The following is a 13,799-nucleotide window of genomic DNA, read 5'->3' as shown; positions in this document are numbered from 1 at the left end:
TCACCGCACCCACCTCACTGACCGGCACGCACACAGACCAATTGACATTCTTAGCACCGCCCCCTACGTAAGAACGCAGGGAAAGCTAGATAGAGAGGGCACAGGCGCTTGCGCAATAGGGTGGCCGCTCCCGGCCGCGTGCAGCGCGAACCTCTGCGCAAGCGCCAAGGCTCGGGCAGTTGGCCGGCATGCCACTGCGCATGTGTATCAACTACAAGGGTGGTTGCTGGGGTTGAGGCTTTCGATTAACACCGCAGGTGAGGTCCTTAAACTCTTGCGTCTCAGCTCCTCTCGGGTCCCGAAGGTCAAGAAAGGCGTGACAGTTTCCACGCTTTCGTTCCAGCCTTAGCAACCGGGAGGGATAGAGGGGCGGGGCTTAAACCGGCAGTTGCGGGAAGACCTGGCCGGTTTGATGCGGGGTGAAATGGGAGTTGTAGTCCGATCGGACTGGGCTGGGCGGTAACTGTTCTTTCGGGCACGCTGGGAATTGTGGTTTATTGTTTCTGACTCGTTGCTGTGCGTGGACCTTTACCTTCTTAGGCAAATGTGTTCTGCTGAGGCTGTGAGCGGTACCGGAGGGTGATGGCTTACTTTTTCCCCGAGTTATCCTATCTAAAACACTTTTTCAAGTGTTCCCTGTAGTGCTCTCAGATTTTCTTTCTCCACGCCCATTCCCTCCTCTGCCCTCCTCATCTCCCGGTGCATTAGAGATGTTGGGGAGCCAGAGTTTTTAAATTACCTTACAAGACAGGAAAAGGACGGATATTACAGAAATTAAAACGATGAGAGAACACAGAATATTTGCCCGTTCATAGGAGACTCTTAAGGTTTGGGCATGGTTACAGTACTATTTTGTCCAGGAAAAAAGGCTGCAGTACTACTAGAAACATGTTTTCCAAACTAATGAAAGGGCTGTGAGACCAAGATCAATTCAAGAACAATTACTTATATTTGGCCATGAGATAGAACAGTACACCCTTTCACATTTTTTCCTCCCCAAATTGGAACAGCCTGAGCTCTGCTGGGGAGAACTTATGAAGTTGTTAATAGTAAAATAATAGCATGGGTTGTCGGTGGTCATGTGATTCTTTCCCAGGCACCACACCCGTTGGTGTTCAGATGGAGCAGCATTCTAGACATCCTACTAACAGAAGAGGTGTGTGTCAGAGGCCCTGCTTCCTCTCCCTTAAAACCAGGCCTCCTTAATTGCTCAGCTTTTGGGAAAATGAAGCTAGTTGTATGTATGTTTTTTCCTGTTACTTATTTAATTGGAAAGTATTTGTATTTGCTCTGCATTTCCCACTAAATGGGAACATTCCTGTATTCCCAGTGGCTAGAACTGAATCTGTTAAATAATAGATGCTCAATAATTTTTTAAATATATTTTAATAAATTTTTAAATTTATTTTTGGCTACTTTGGGTCTTAATTGCTGCGGACAGGCTTTCTCTAGTTGGTGGTGAGCGGTGGCTGCTCTTCGTTGCCGTGCGCGGGCTTCTCATTGCCGTGGCTTCTCTTGTTGTGGAGCAGGGACTCTAGGCACGCGGGCTTCAGTAGTTGTGGCACACGGGCTCTAGAGCGCAGGCTCAGTAGTTGTGGCGCACGGGCTTAGCTGCTCTGTGGCATGTGGGATCTTCCCCGACCAGGGCTTGAGCCTGTGTCCCCTGCATTGGCAGACGGATTCTTAACCACTGTGCCAACAGGAAAGTCCCAGATGCTCAATAATTATATGTTGAATGAATATATTAATTATTACTTTGTATCTCCTCTTAATACTTAGAACAGAAGACATATTGTTGGCTAGAGTGAACAGATACTCAGACTGAGTGGGACAGTCCCACTGGTGGCCAGGGAAGTGCCTGAGACCATCTGACTCCAGAGCCTATTCACTTAACTGTTAGGTGGGGTAGATTACTTTATCTGAGAGGCCTGCTCTGTCATAACTTGAACATAAATGAACTAGCTCTTTTCACAGATTATATTGTGCAATGGTAAGGAGCATGACTTTGGAGTCTATAGGCCTGGATTTGATTCCGCCATTGCCACATACTAATTGTGGAATCTTGAGCAAATTTCCTAACTTAAGTTTTCTCAAAAAAAGTGGATAAAGCTACCTACTTCATAGGGTCATTATGAGAAATGTATAAGATACTGTATGTAAATCACCTTTTATTATTTTCTCTGTTCTGCTTCCTTTGGCTGCTCCCCAACCTCATCCTCTATTATACATTGTCTAGTCAGAAATATGGTTCCTTTAGTATGGATTGTGTGTAACATACTCTTCAAACCTTACAGTTCAGTAGAAAATGCATCCTCATACACCTAGGAAGGGCCCAAATTAGAAGTGCATTTGCATGGAAGTTCACAAATTTTTCAAATGGTGAGAAGAATCTTGAGGCCTGAGTTTCACCTTCTAGCTCCTTACCATGCTGAGTGAGCCATCAAATGAGATGATGACTCTGGAGCAGGAGCGAGGAGAAGATGGAAGACCTACAGTAGGGCTCAGAAAAATCCACAAACCCAGGGCAAAAAAAATGGATTTCCCTCACCAAGAGTAACTGATGGTGCTTGATCACTTAATGACTGTCTAAACTGCAATACTGTCAGTTCCATGAGAATAGCAACCATGTCTGTTTAGCTCACTGTGGTATCTTCAGTGGCTGATACATGTAAGCACTTAACTGTCTCTTATGTGTATGAATGAATGAATTCAATTTTTTATCCTTTTTTGATCTCATTATGATAGTGAATAATGGATTCCCCACTGTCTCAACCCCTTTAATTCTTTCATAGAACCAGCTGCTCTGCCTTTCCATCCATTGCTCCTCTGTCTACTTTGCCACTTCCTTTTCATCTTCCAAACTCCTGAGGAGGAGTTCCCCAAAGGTCCAGTTTTCTCTCACAGTTTTTGACCTTGGAGAGCTAATGTATTTTTGCAGTTCCTTCATCACCTCTTTGTGACTGGCCTGGCAGTTTGACCTTTCACCTGAGCTCAGTGCCTTCTCTCTGGCTGTTTTTCTAGGCATTTCTATTTGGACTGTCTTGTCTCACCTCAGATCCAATATGTCCAAAATGTGATTTATGTTAATATGACATTACCCCAACTCAGATTCCCTTGAGTGAGAAAGGAAATTCAGAGGCTTGTGCAATTGGGAGGTTGCTGAGGTAGTCAGAGAACAGGAAGAAGAGCTACCAGTACCACAGGAACTGGAACTGGGGATTCAGTGCCTGTAGCTATCTGCCCATCTCTCCATCTTTCTCCTGCACTCTCTCCTCTCTAATCTCTTGCTTGTATCTGCTTCTCATAGCATGCTAGCCAAATTCAGTAGCTTTCATTGACCCCAAATTTACATCTTCCCAGCATAGCAAATCAGAGGAAAGCAAGCTTTGACACAGAATCTATATATCAATCCCAAGGAATGACTGGCCCAGTTTGCCTCATGTGCTTATCCCTTCAATCAGTCACAGTTGCCAAGGGAGATAGGAAACCATGATTGCCCTGTATTGGGTCACATGCCTTTTCCCGTTGGAATATGGAGAGGGGCCTGATGTATGTATGACCTGGAATCTGGGGAAAGAGTAGTTTTCCAGAGCAAGGGTTGCTCAGTAGACAGAAATAACATATGTCTCCTATAGGACTCATGGTTTTCTCCCTACAAATCAAATTTTCCTTCTAACGTAACTATTTTTGCCTAAGGTAATCTGTTTTCCCCTTTGAGAACTTCCATGTCCAACCCATTTTAATCCCAGTGGATTAATTAAAGTAAAAATTTTATCATATTTTCTAATCCTGAAAGGCTCAGTGACTTTCTGAGAAAGTCTCAGATTTGCTATTGGAAAGGGTCTTCCATGACCCATTCTGCTTTCCCACTCTCCACCCTCTAATTCTGGCCACTTTCTTAGGGCTCCTCATCCTTCTAGCCATATTCTTGCTTCCTTGCCTTTGCTCACGCCATCTTTTTTTTCTCCCACTTGAAATATCTTTTCCACTTATCCAAAGCTTCCTGTTTTCAAGGTCCAATAAATATCCTCCACCTGCCTGGAGTCTCCTTTGACTGTTGTACTCATATTGATATCTTACCCCATTTCAAAAACATTCATTTTTACATTTAATCACATCTTAGTGTAACTAAAAGATAAAAGGACTTACTTTCACCCGAGACTGTCAGACTCATTGTTTATGTCCTATGTTGTTATATCACCATTTCACCAGTGTCTGATTCGTCTCCCTAAGTAGGTGTTAAACACCTAAGAAACCATGTCTTAGATGTCTTGTGTATGCCCTAACATTCAGCACAGTAGTCAGCATGTAGCACAGATCAATAAGAACTTGCAGAATATAAGCAAATTAGATTTTAGCTTATCCCAACCCTGCCTGGTTTCCCTTAGTCCCACTATGGTTTCTCTTTTGTCTTATATAACTTTCTTTGAAGATATTCAGGCCAGGGTCTCAGCACTTGCATTCATAGACCAGACGCAGGGATCTAATTAGGCTGTCCCTTGTCAGAATGAACTCTGACTTAATTGCCTCTGATTTTGTTCTAGCCAAAGAGGAAGGTAATGCTGTGCCTCTTTGTTGAGCCAAACCCACCCCCAGCTTTATTAATCTTCAAGCAAGTTCCCCACCAGCCACTTGCCTGAAAATCCCGGCAACAAAGCTGTCCTCAGGTAAGGAAGGATGCAGGGTGGATTTCCCAAATGGACTCAGCAGGGGGAAAGGTTGTATGGAGGAGGTGGCTGGAGCTGGCTGAAAATTTTATTGCTTGCTAGTAATGTTAGTTGAAAAGTGGCCAAGGAAGGAAATAGTAACAGTTAGCTCAGTTTCTTTGCATTTCAGTTATTCATCCTCCCATGGCGAAATCAGTGGGTATTTAGCATACCTGTGGGAAGCCAAACAGCGCACTAGACAGTCATGAGTCCTGTTTTTGAGGACCTCAGAGTTTAACAAAGAAGTCAAGACCAATAAATACACAAACAGTGGATAAATAACTACCAAGGTTAACTAAGAGCTGGATGCGGATAATGTAGTTGAAAACATTAGAAAAAGAATTGATTTCAGCGAGACTGGTCAAAGTTAGACAACAGGAAGAACTTCGGATCACTGCTGATGACCTTACTATGTCAGGTAAGAAGAATGCTGAGGCATCCCCTGAGCTCTTGAAAGGGAAGTTAGGCCTCACTCTCAGACCATTTCATTCAGTCATCAAATATTTGTTGAACACTTACGCGCCAGGTACTGTTCTAGGTGCTGGGGACACAATAGTGAACAAATCAGACAAAAATCTATGCCTTCCTGGAGCTTACATTCTAGAAGGGGGATTACATAACTAATTACAATTAAAAACAATTACGTAACTAATTACAAAATATGCCAAATAATCATAAGTACTAAGGGAAAAATAAAGCAAGAGAGTGGGTAATAAGTTCCAGTGGATTGGTTTCAAATAGGGTGGCCAGGTAGGCTTCATGGAGAAGGTGACAGCTGAGCACAGCTGCATCTGGGTTGAGTTGTGCCCAGAAAGATTAGAGCGGTCATCTTATTAGAGCCCTTCCCACCTCAGTACAATTATAAAATCTCTCTTTTGTCTCCTTTGCACCTCCATTGCTCTTCCTTCAGGAATTGACCACAAGCCCAAGGAATGCCTAGGACTCCTAGAATGTATGTATGCCAGTCTCCAGCTTGAGACCCAGCTTGCCCAACAACAGATGGCTATTTTTGAAAATTTACAAGCATCCATGACACAACTGGCTCCTGGGAGAGAAAGCCAGAACTCTTCTCTCCCAACCTTATCTTGCAATCTGTTGTTAAATCACCTGCCCCAATTTAGTAAATGAATTGTGGAACAAAGTTATTGTGTATGTTTTCCCTACTCTCTTCCCAGTAAACCCTTGGTGGAATCTGGGCATATATATTCTACAAGTGGTTGGTTAGTTCACAGGTTCATAGTAAGTGCTCATTGAGTGCAAAGCACTATACAAGGCACGTGGGGATACATATTACAGAAGAGAGAGTTTTGGGGGATTTACTATCTAACGAGGCAGATAAGAAAAAAAATTCATTGTAAAATTTAGTGGTACTCTGAGGGGGAATGGAAGTTCGGAGATAGAGGTTAGTAGGATACTGGACCAATCGTGGAATCTTGCTGGAGGAAGTGGTGCCACTTGATGAAGGAGCTGCATTGGATGGCATGGACAGATGAAGTAAGGTAGTTCCATGTCAGTTGGGAAGCTTGGACAAAGACCTAGAGGTAGGAGAATAAGTCATCAAAAATTAGGATAAGAGAGTTTTTTATGCCCAGAATATAAGATATGAGGCACAATGTAGAGCAGCTGAGAACAGACAGAGCAGCTTTCCCTGGGGAATTATTCCGGTAACAACTGTTAGAAGCTCTGATTTTCATTCTTTTTTAAAAAAATTTATTTTATTTATTTATTTATTTTTGGCTGCGTTGGGTCTTTGTTGCTGCATACGGGCTTTCTCTAGCTGCGGTGAACAGGGGCTACTCTTCGTTGCGGTGCACGGTCTTCTCATTGCAGTGGCTTCTCTTGTTGCACAGCACGGGCTCTAGGTGCGCGGGCTTTCGTAGTTGTGGCTCACGGGCTCTAGAGTGCAGGCTCAGTAGCTGTTGCACACGGGCTTAGGTGCTCCGTGGCATGTGGGATCTTCCCGGACCAGGGCTTGAACCCGTGTCCCCTGCATTGGCAGGCAGATTCTTAATCACTGTGCCACCAGGGAAGTCCCAGCTCTGATTTTATTTGAAGCACTAGAGAGCAATTGGAGGCTTTCAAATAGCAGCAAGGCACATATAATGGGTAGAACATTTTGGGGTGAAGGGAGAATGGAAGTGGAGAGGCCTACACTAATTAATAATAGTAATCTGATACAAAACTACCAGGGTCTGGATAAAGGGTTTAGAAATAAAGACAGGCAATGGGTAAATCTGAGCTAAATTACAGAGAAGGACTAGTCTTGAGCTTGAAACACCAAGAGACTGCATCCTGAAATTTCTAAGTTGGGAAGTCAGTTTAGCTTTAATGAGGGTTTAAGTCCAGCCATAAGTTTCAGTGTTTGAGAAGGGGACACCTGAGTTTGGCTTAGCCATTTGAGCCACATTAGTCACCACTTTCTTTTACAGATGTGTTGGCAAATTATTCTTGAGATTGAGACTGGGTCCTTTTTCCAGAGGTTTATTTTCCCGTGGAATGTGGAGAAGATGAAAGGAGAGTTAGGCTTGAAAACAGAGATGAGGAGGAAGTGAGAAAGCAGAGATTGAGAAGAGGACTTCACATTGGCTTCAACTCTTTGAAGGGTTTTTCAGAGAGACTTCTTTATTCTGTATAATTAAAGAGGACTGAGCAGGAATAAGGCTGAAATGAAGCTTGAGAAATTGGGGTTGGGCATTGAAAAAATTCTGATTAAGCTATTATCCATGGAGAAAGAGAAAGAAATAATTTAAATAATTTTACAAAGATATTTGTGGATAAGTTTAGACCAAACTGCTTGGAAAAAGGAAGGATAAGTTATGTCTGGAAGTATGTTTATTTCATCATCTCATCCTCATCAAAATGCAATTTTTTTGAACAATTTTTTTTCATTTTTTAACATTTTTTTCATTTTTATTTTATTTTTTTAACTTTTTTTTTTCATTTTTATTTTTATTTATTTATTTTTTGGCCGTGTTGGGTCTTCGTTGCTGCGTGTGGGCTTTCTCTAGTTGTGGCAAGCAGGGGCTACTCTTCGTTGTGGTGTGCGGGCTTCTCATTGCAGTGGCTTCTCTTGTTGCGGAGCACGGGCTCTAGGCGCATGGCCTTCAGTAGTTGCAGCACGTGGGCTCAGTAGTTGCAGCACGCGGGCTCTAGGGCACGCAGGCCTCAGTAGTTGTGGCTCACAGGCCCTAGAGCACATGCTCAGTAGTTGTGGTGCATGGGCTTAATTGTTCTGTGGCATGTGGGATCTTCCCGGACCAGGGCTCGAACCCGTGTACCCTGCAGTGGCAGGTGGATTCTTAACCACTGCGCCACCAGGGGAGTCCCCAGAATGCAATTTTTGAATAAAGTCTGAATGGGGTCCCCTCTTCCCTTAGCCAGTGATCTCTCCATTCACACTTAAAATTTAAGAGTCATGCTCCCACTAGAATGGCTGTCATCAAGAAGACAAAAGACAACAGTTGCTGGTGAGGATGTGGTGACAAGGGAACCCTTATATCCTGTTGGTGGGAATGTAAATTGGTCCAGCCACTATGGAAAACAATATGGAGATTCCTAAAAAAATTAAAAATATATCTGCCATATGATCCAGCATTCTACTACTGGATATATACCCAAAGGAAATGAAAACAGTATTTCGAAGAGATAAATGCACTTCCATGTTTATTGCAGTATTTGCAATAGCCAAGGTATGGAAACAACCTAAATGCCCATCAGAGGATGAATGGATAAAAACGATGTGGTATGTATACACAATGGAATATTATTCAGCCATGAGAAGAGAGGATATCCTGCCATTTGTGGCAACATGGATAGACCTTGAGCACATTATGCTAAGTGAGGTAAGTCAGATAGAGAAAGACAAGTACTGTATGATATCACTTATATGTGGAATCTAAAAAAGTCAAACAATAAAGAAAAGCAAAGTAAAATGGTAGTTTTCAGGGGATGGGGGTGGGGGGATAAAAAAGTAATGTTGTTTAAGGGTACAAACTTGCAACAAGTAGTAAATAAGCCATAGTCTTTTTTTATAAATTTATTTATTTTATTTATTTATTTTTGGCTGTGTTGGGTCTTTGTTGCTGCGTGCAGGGCTTTCTCTAGCTGCGGTGAGCGGAGGCCACTCTTTGTTGCGGTGCGTGGGCCTCTCACTGCGGTGGCTTCTCTCGTTGCGGAGCACAGGCTCCAGGCACACGGGCTTCAGTAGTTGTGGCACGTGGGCTCAGTAGTTGTAAGCCATAGTCTTAATGCACCATATAATGAATTTAGACAACAATATTGTACTATAATTATGTAATGTGGTAAGTATCACTACAACAGCAATTATATTACAAAACATAAATATATCAAAATAACACATTGTATACCTTAAATATACACAATGTTATTTGTCAAATATATTCAATAAAAAAGTTTATAGTCACGCTTAATGAAAACATATTCCATGTTCATGGATAGGAAGACTCTACCTTTTTTTTTTTTTTTGGTCCGCACTGCCCAGCATGCAGGATCTTAGTTCCCTGACCAGGGATGGAACCCACACCCCCTGCAGTGGAAGCACGGACTCTTAACCACTGACCGCCAGGGAAGTCCCAAGGAAGACTCAACCTTGTAAAGATGTCGGTTCTTCCTGCCACTGCAATGAGAAGCCTGCACACCGCAATGAAGAGTAGCTCCCTCTCGCCGCAACTAGAGAAAGCCCGTGCGCAGCAACAAAGAGCCAACACAGCCAAAAAGAAAAAGAAAAAAACGACAAATTGTACTGCCAGGGATAAAGAGGAACATTTCATAATGATAGATGGGTTAGGATAAAATGTTATATTCAAGCAATGGAGTGCTACTTAGCAATAAAAAGGAACAAACTACTGATACATTCAACAACATGAATGAATCTCAAAAACATTACATTAAGTGATAGGCATCTTGCAGAAAAGAGCACACATTGTACCATTCCATTTATTTGAAGCTCTAGAACACACAATATTAATATATGATGGAAAAAAACTAAAAACAACAGTTGCCTCTGGGGATGGAGTGGGAATGAGAATTGACTGGGAAGGGGCAGAGGGAACTTTCTGGTTGATGGCTCTATATTTTGATATAGGGTTTGGGTTACACAAATGTATGCATTTGTCAAAACTCATCAAATGGTACACTTAAGATTTGTGCGTTTCATCGGATGTAAATTTTACCTTAAGGAGAAACTGTAGGGGCTTCCCTGGTGGTGCAGTGGTTGAGAATCCACCTGCCAATGCAGGGGACACGGGTTCGAGCCCTGGTCTGGGAAGATCCCACATGCCGCGGAGCCACTGGGCCCGTGAGCCACAACTACTGAGCCTGCGCGTCTGGAGCCTGTGCTCTGCAACAAGAGACGCCGCGATAGTGAGAGACCCGCGCACCGTGATGAAGAGTGGCCCCCGCTTGCCGCAACTAGAGAAAGCCCTCGCACAGAAACGAAGACCCAACACAGCCAAAAATAAATAAATAAATTAATTAATTAAAAAAAAAGAAACTGTAAACAAATATTGACCTCTAGTTAATGATATGCATACAGAAGGTTTAGGGGTGAAGTATACTGATGTCTGCAACTCACTCTGAAATGCATCAAAAAAAAAATAGATGGAAAGATGGATAGATAATTATGGGACAAATAGAATAAAATGTTATGGTTGAGTTTAGGTATTGGTTATCCATGAGTTTTCACTGGAAAAATTTCAACTATAATATATGTTTGAATATTTTCATAATAAAATGTTGAAAATAAGGGTCCTCATGTTTAGAGATACATACAGAAACATATACAGATGATGTCTGTGGTTTGCCTCGAAAGAACCTTGGTAGAGGGGCCTGGGTTGGGGTGTGGATGAAATAAAATTGATCATAGGTGGTTAATTGTCTTATCTGGGTGATAGGTACTTGAGACTCCAGGATAAATTCATCAATGGAATTGTTTTAAAAATGAGGTGTTTTACAGCATCACTGCATTCTTCATGATGAGATAATCCTAAAAATGATAACATTTGTTGTTCCTTTTTTCTTCATTTCTTCATTCATTCATTTACTGGGTGCCTCTCATGTGGCAGGCACTGATCCTGGAGCTTGGGATAGAGCAGTGGACAGAACAAAGTCTCCATCTCATGGAGTTTTCATTTTAGTGCAGGGAGACTGACAGTAAGAAAACAAGTAAATACATAGTTATGTTGGATGACAATAAGAACTATTAAAATATAGTGTAGTACACAGTTCTGCAAATGGGGCCAGGGACTCCTGAGTGTTCCTAAAACCCTTTTAGGGGATCCTTGAGGTCAAGACAATTTTTGTAGTAAGTAATACTAAGACATTATTTGCCTTCATTCTCATTCTCTCATGTGTATACAGTGGGGTTTTCCAGAGGCTACATGGATGTGACATCACAACAGATTGGATACAGGTATGAGAATCCAGTTATTTTTCTATTAAGCCAGACATTAAAGAGATTTGTAAAAATGTAAATAGTGCTCTTGCTAATTTTGTTTTGGATATTATAGTTATTTTTATTAAAAATATTTGTTAACATGAGGTTGCTATTGTTTTTAAATGAATACATGAATATTTTTAAATGTTCTAATCTCTAACAAAGTAAATATAGAGAGATATAACCCATATAAACAAAAGCTGTTTGGGGTCCTCAATTTTTAAGAGTGTAAAGGGGTCCTGAAACCAACATTGTGAAAACCCTTGGTGTAGTGTAATGGGGGGAAGGGGGAGATCGTGGGAGGTAAGGGAAGCCTTACTGATAAAGTAGCATTTGAGCAGAGACCTGAAGGTAGAGAGGGAATGAGCCATATAGGAGTAGAACATTCCAGGCCAAGGGAACAGAAAGTGCAAAGGCCATGAGGCATGCCTGGAATTCTGGAAGAACAAACAGGTCAAGATATTTGCAATGGCATGACTGCAAGGAAGAGTGGAAGGAGGTGAGATCAGAGAGGTGATGAGAATCCCAGATGATGTGTAGGGCATTGCAGGATATTTTAAGGACTTTGGCTTTTTTTTTTTTTTTTTTTTAATTTATTTATTTTTGGCTGCGTTGGGTCTTCCTTGATGCGCGCAGGCTTTCTCTAGTTGCAGCGAGCGGGGACTACTGTTCGTTGCGGTGCGCGGGCTTCTCATTGCAGTGGCTTCTGTTGTTGTGGAGCACAGGCTCTAGGCGCTCGGGCTTCAGTAGTTGTGGCGCAAGGGCTTCAGTAGTTGTGGCACGTGGGCTCTAGAGCGCAGGCTCTGTAGTTGTGGCTCACGGGCTTAGTTGCTCCGCGGCATGTGGGATCTTCCCGGACCAGGGATCGAACCTGTGTCCCCTGCATTGGCAGGCAGATTCTTATCCACTGTGCCACCAGGGAAGCCCAGGACTTTGGCTTTTACTCTGAGTGAAATGGGAAACCATTGGAGGATTGTGAAGAGTCATGTGATCAGAAATACATTTATTTTGACAGGGTGACTCTAGCTCCTCTGTTGAGAATAGATTGTATAGAGGCAAGGGAGGAGGAGGAGGTTATTTTAATAATCCGAGCAAGAGGTGAAGGCGGCTTGGACCAGGGTCGTAGCTACGGAGGTGGTGAAAAACGTTTAGAGTCTGAATATATTTTGAAGGTATAGGTCTCAGGATTTGGTGATGGATGGATATGATGTATGAGAGAAAGAGAAGTCAAGGATGACGATAGATTTTTGACCTGAACAGCTGGAATGATAGAGTTGTCATTTATGGGATGGAGAAGCCTGGGGGAGGAATAGGAAGGGGTGGATGCAGAAGCAAGGTTCTGACTGTGTTAGATTTGTGATGCTTGTTATGTATTTAAGTGGAAATGTCCACCAGGCCGTTAGATACATGACTTAAATTCAGGGGGGAGGCTTGGGAGGAGATAAAAATTCCTTAGACATCAGTATATTAATGATATTGAAAGCCACAAAACTGGAGGAGATCACCTAGAGAATGAAGAGGCAGAGAATAGAGCTCTGGGCACCACAAGGCTAAGAGTTCCATGAGAGGAAGAGCTACTCTCAGGGTCTGCTGTCCTTAGCTTTGATTGGAAAGGCTAAGGTAGTGTTAGATGAAAACATCTTCAAGGATGAAAGAGCCAAATTACCCTTCTTTCACTGTTAGGAACATAATTTGATTACTAGAAACAAAAGTTACTTTAATTATTTTCCCAAATTTTCCACCAATATTTGCTTTCCCGTACTTCCTTGTCTCTGATTTTCCAATCTTTCTCCTTCCAGGCCCCGATCAACCAGCCAAGCCATTCACCACTACCATCCAGAACTCCATGTATACTCGACCTCAGGCCACTTCTGCCATACAAAGTAAACGACTGACTAGGTGCGATGCTCAAGGCTCTGGTCCGGGAAGGATCTCCCTCCATGGTGTCCTTTAAGGCCACCCCTGAGTAAGGCTGTGATACAGCAGCAGCCCATTTACAGCTAACCCCAGTGTATCATGTTGACCCATCTCTGGACCAGACTGAGTTGTTGTTTTTAACTTTGATTTACAGAGAATTTAGAACATACACATAAGTAAATAGAATAGTATATGAACTCCCATCTATCCCTAACTCAGGCTTAACCATGGCCATTCATTTCCCCTCTCATGATATTTTAAACAAGTTGCATACATTACATAATTTCACTGTAAATATTTTAGTATGTATCACTAAAAGATAAATGCTTTTGAAAAACGACATTATTATTACACTTGAAAATAGCAATAATACCTTAATATCAAATATATAGGAAGTGTTCAAAATCAGACCTGAGTTTTTGTTCCTCTGTCAGTTGGTCTTGGAAAGTTTCCCATGAGGCCATAGATATGAGTTGAGGGAAAAGCACTGGAGCAAAGGACATAGACAGTCTGGACCACCAGTTGGTGTAATTAGCATGGGTCTTTTGGATCTGCTCAGGCCTAATCCCCAATATGCCATTTTCCCATTGTACAATGGATTGCTGCTGTGCCCTCCCAATCTTATGACTCAATGGATCTGATAATACCCAGTCAAGATGAGTAGCTATGGATGAATAGTCACTCAATGTCCCATAGTCAGTGCTGGGTCTGTGCTCAAGCCC

The 13,799-nt window shown here is 42.4% G+C and overlaps 1 long non-coding RNA gene across 2 annotated transcripts; it reads left to right on the top strand.

Annotated features, from left to right (window-relative positions):
• The first annotated feature begins 170 nt into the window (after nucleotides 1-170).
• On the top strand, nucleotides 171-13,436 carry LOC133088109 (uncharacterized). 2 transcript variants are annotated; one of them, XR_009700492.1, is made up of 7 exons: nucleotides 171-257; nucleotides 4,545-4,667; nucleotides 4,837-5,124; nucleotides 5,617-5,658; nucleotides 8,379-8,548; nucleotides 11,085-11,136; nucleotides 12,960-13,436. It is a non-coding gene; the product is annotated as an uncharacterized LOC133088109 (long non-coding RNA). The 2 variants fall into 2 exon arrangements; XR_009700491.1 differs by lacking the exon at nucleotides 4,837-5,124.
• The last annotated feature ends 363 nt before the right edge of the window (nucleotides 13,437-13,799 follow it).

This window comes from Eubalaena glacialis, chromosome 3 (genome assembly GCF_028564815.1).
Source record: "Eubalaena glacialis isolate mEubGla1 chromosome 3, mEubGla1.1.hap2.+ XY, whole genome shotgun sequence".
NCBI lineage: Eukaryota > Metazoa > Chordata > Mammalia > Artiodactyla > Balaenidae > Eubalaena > Eubalaena glacialis.
This window is presented reverse-complemented; position numbering and strand designations above follow the sequence as displayed.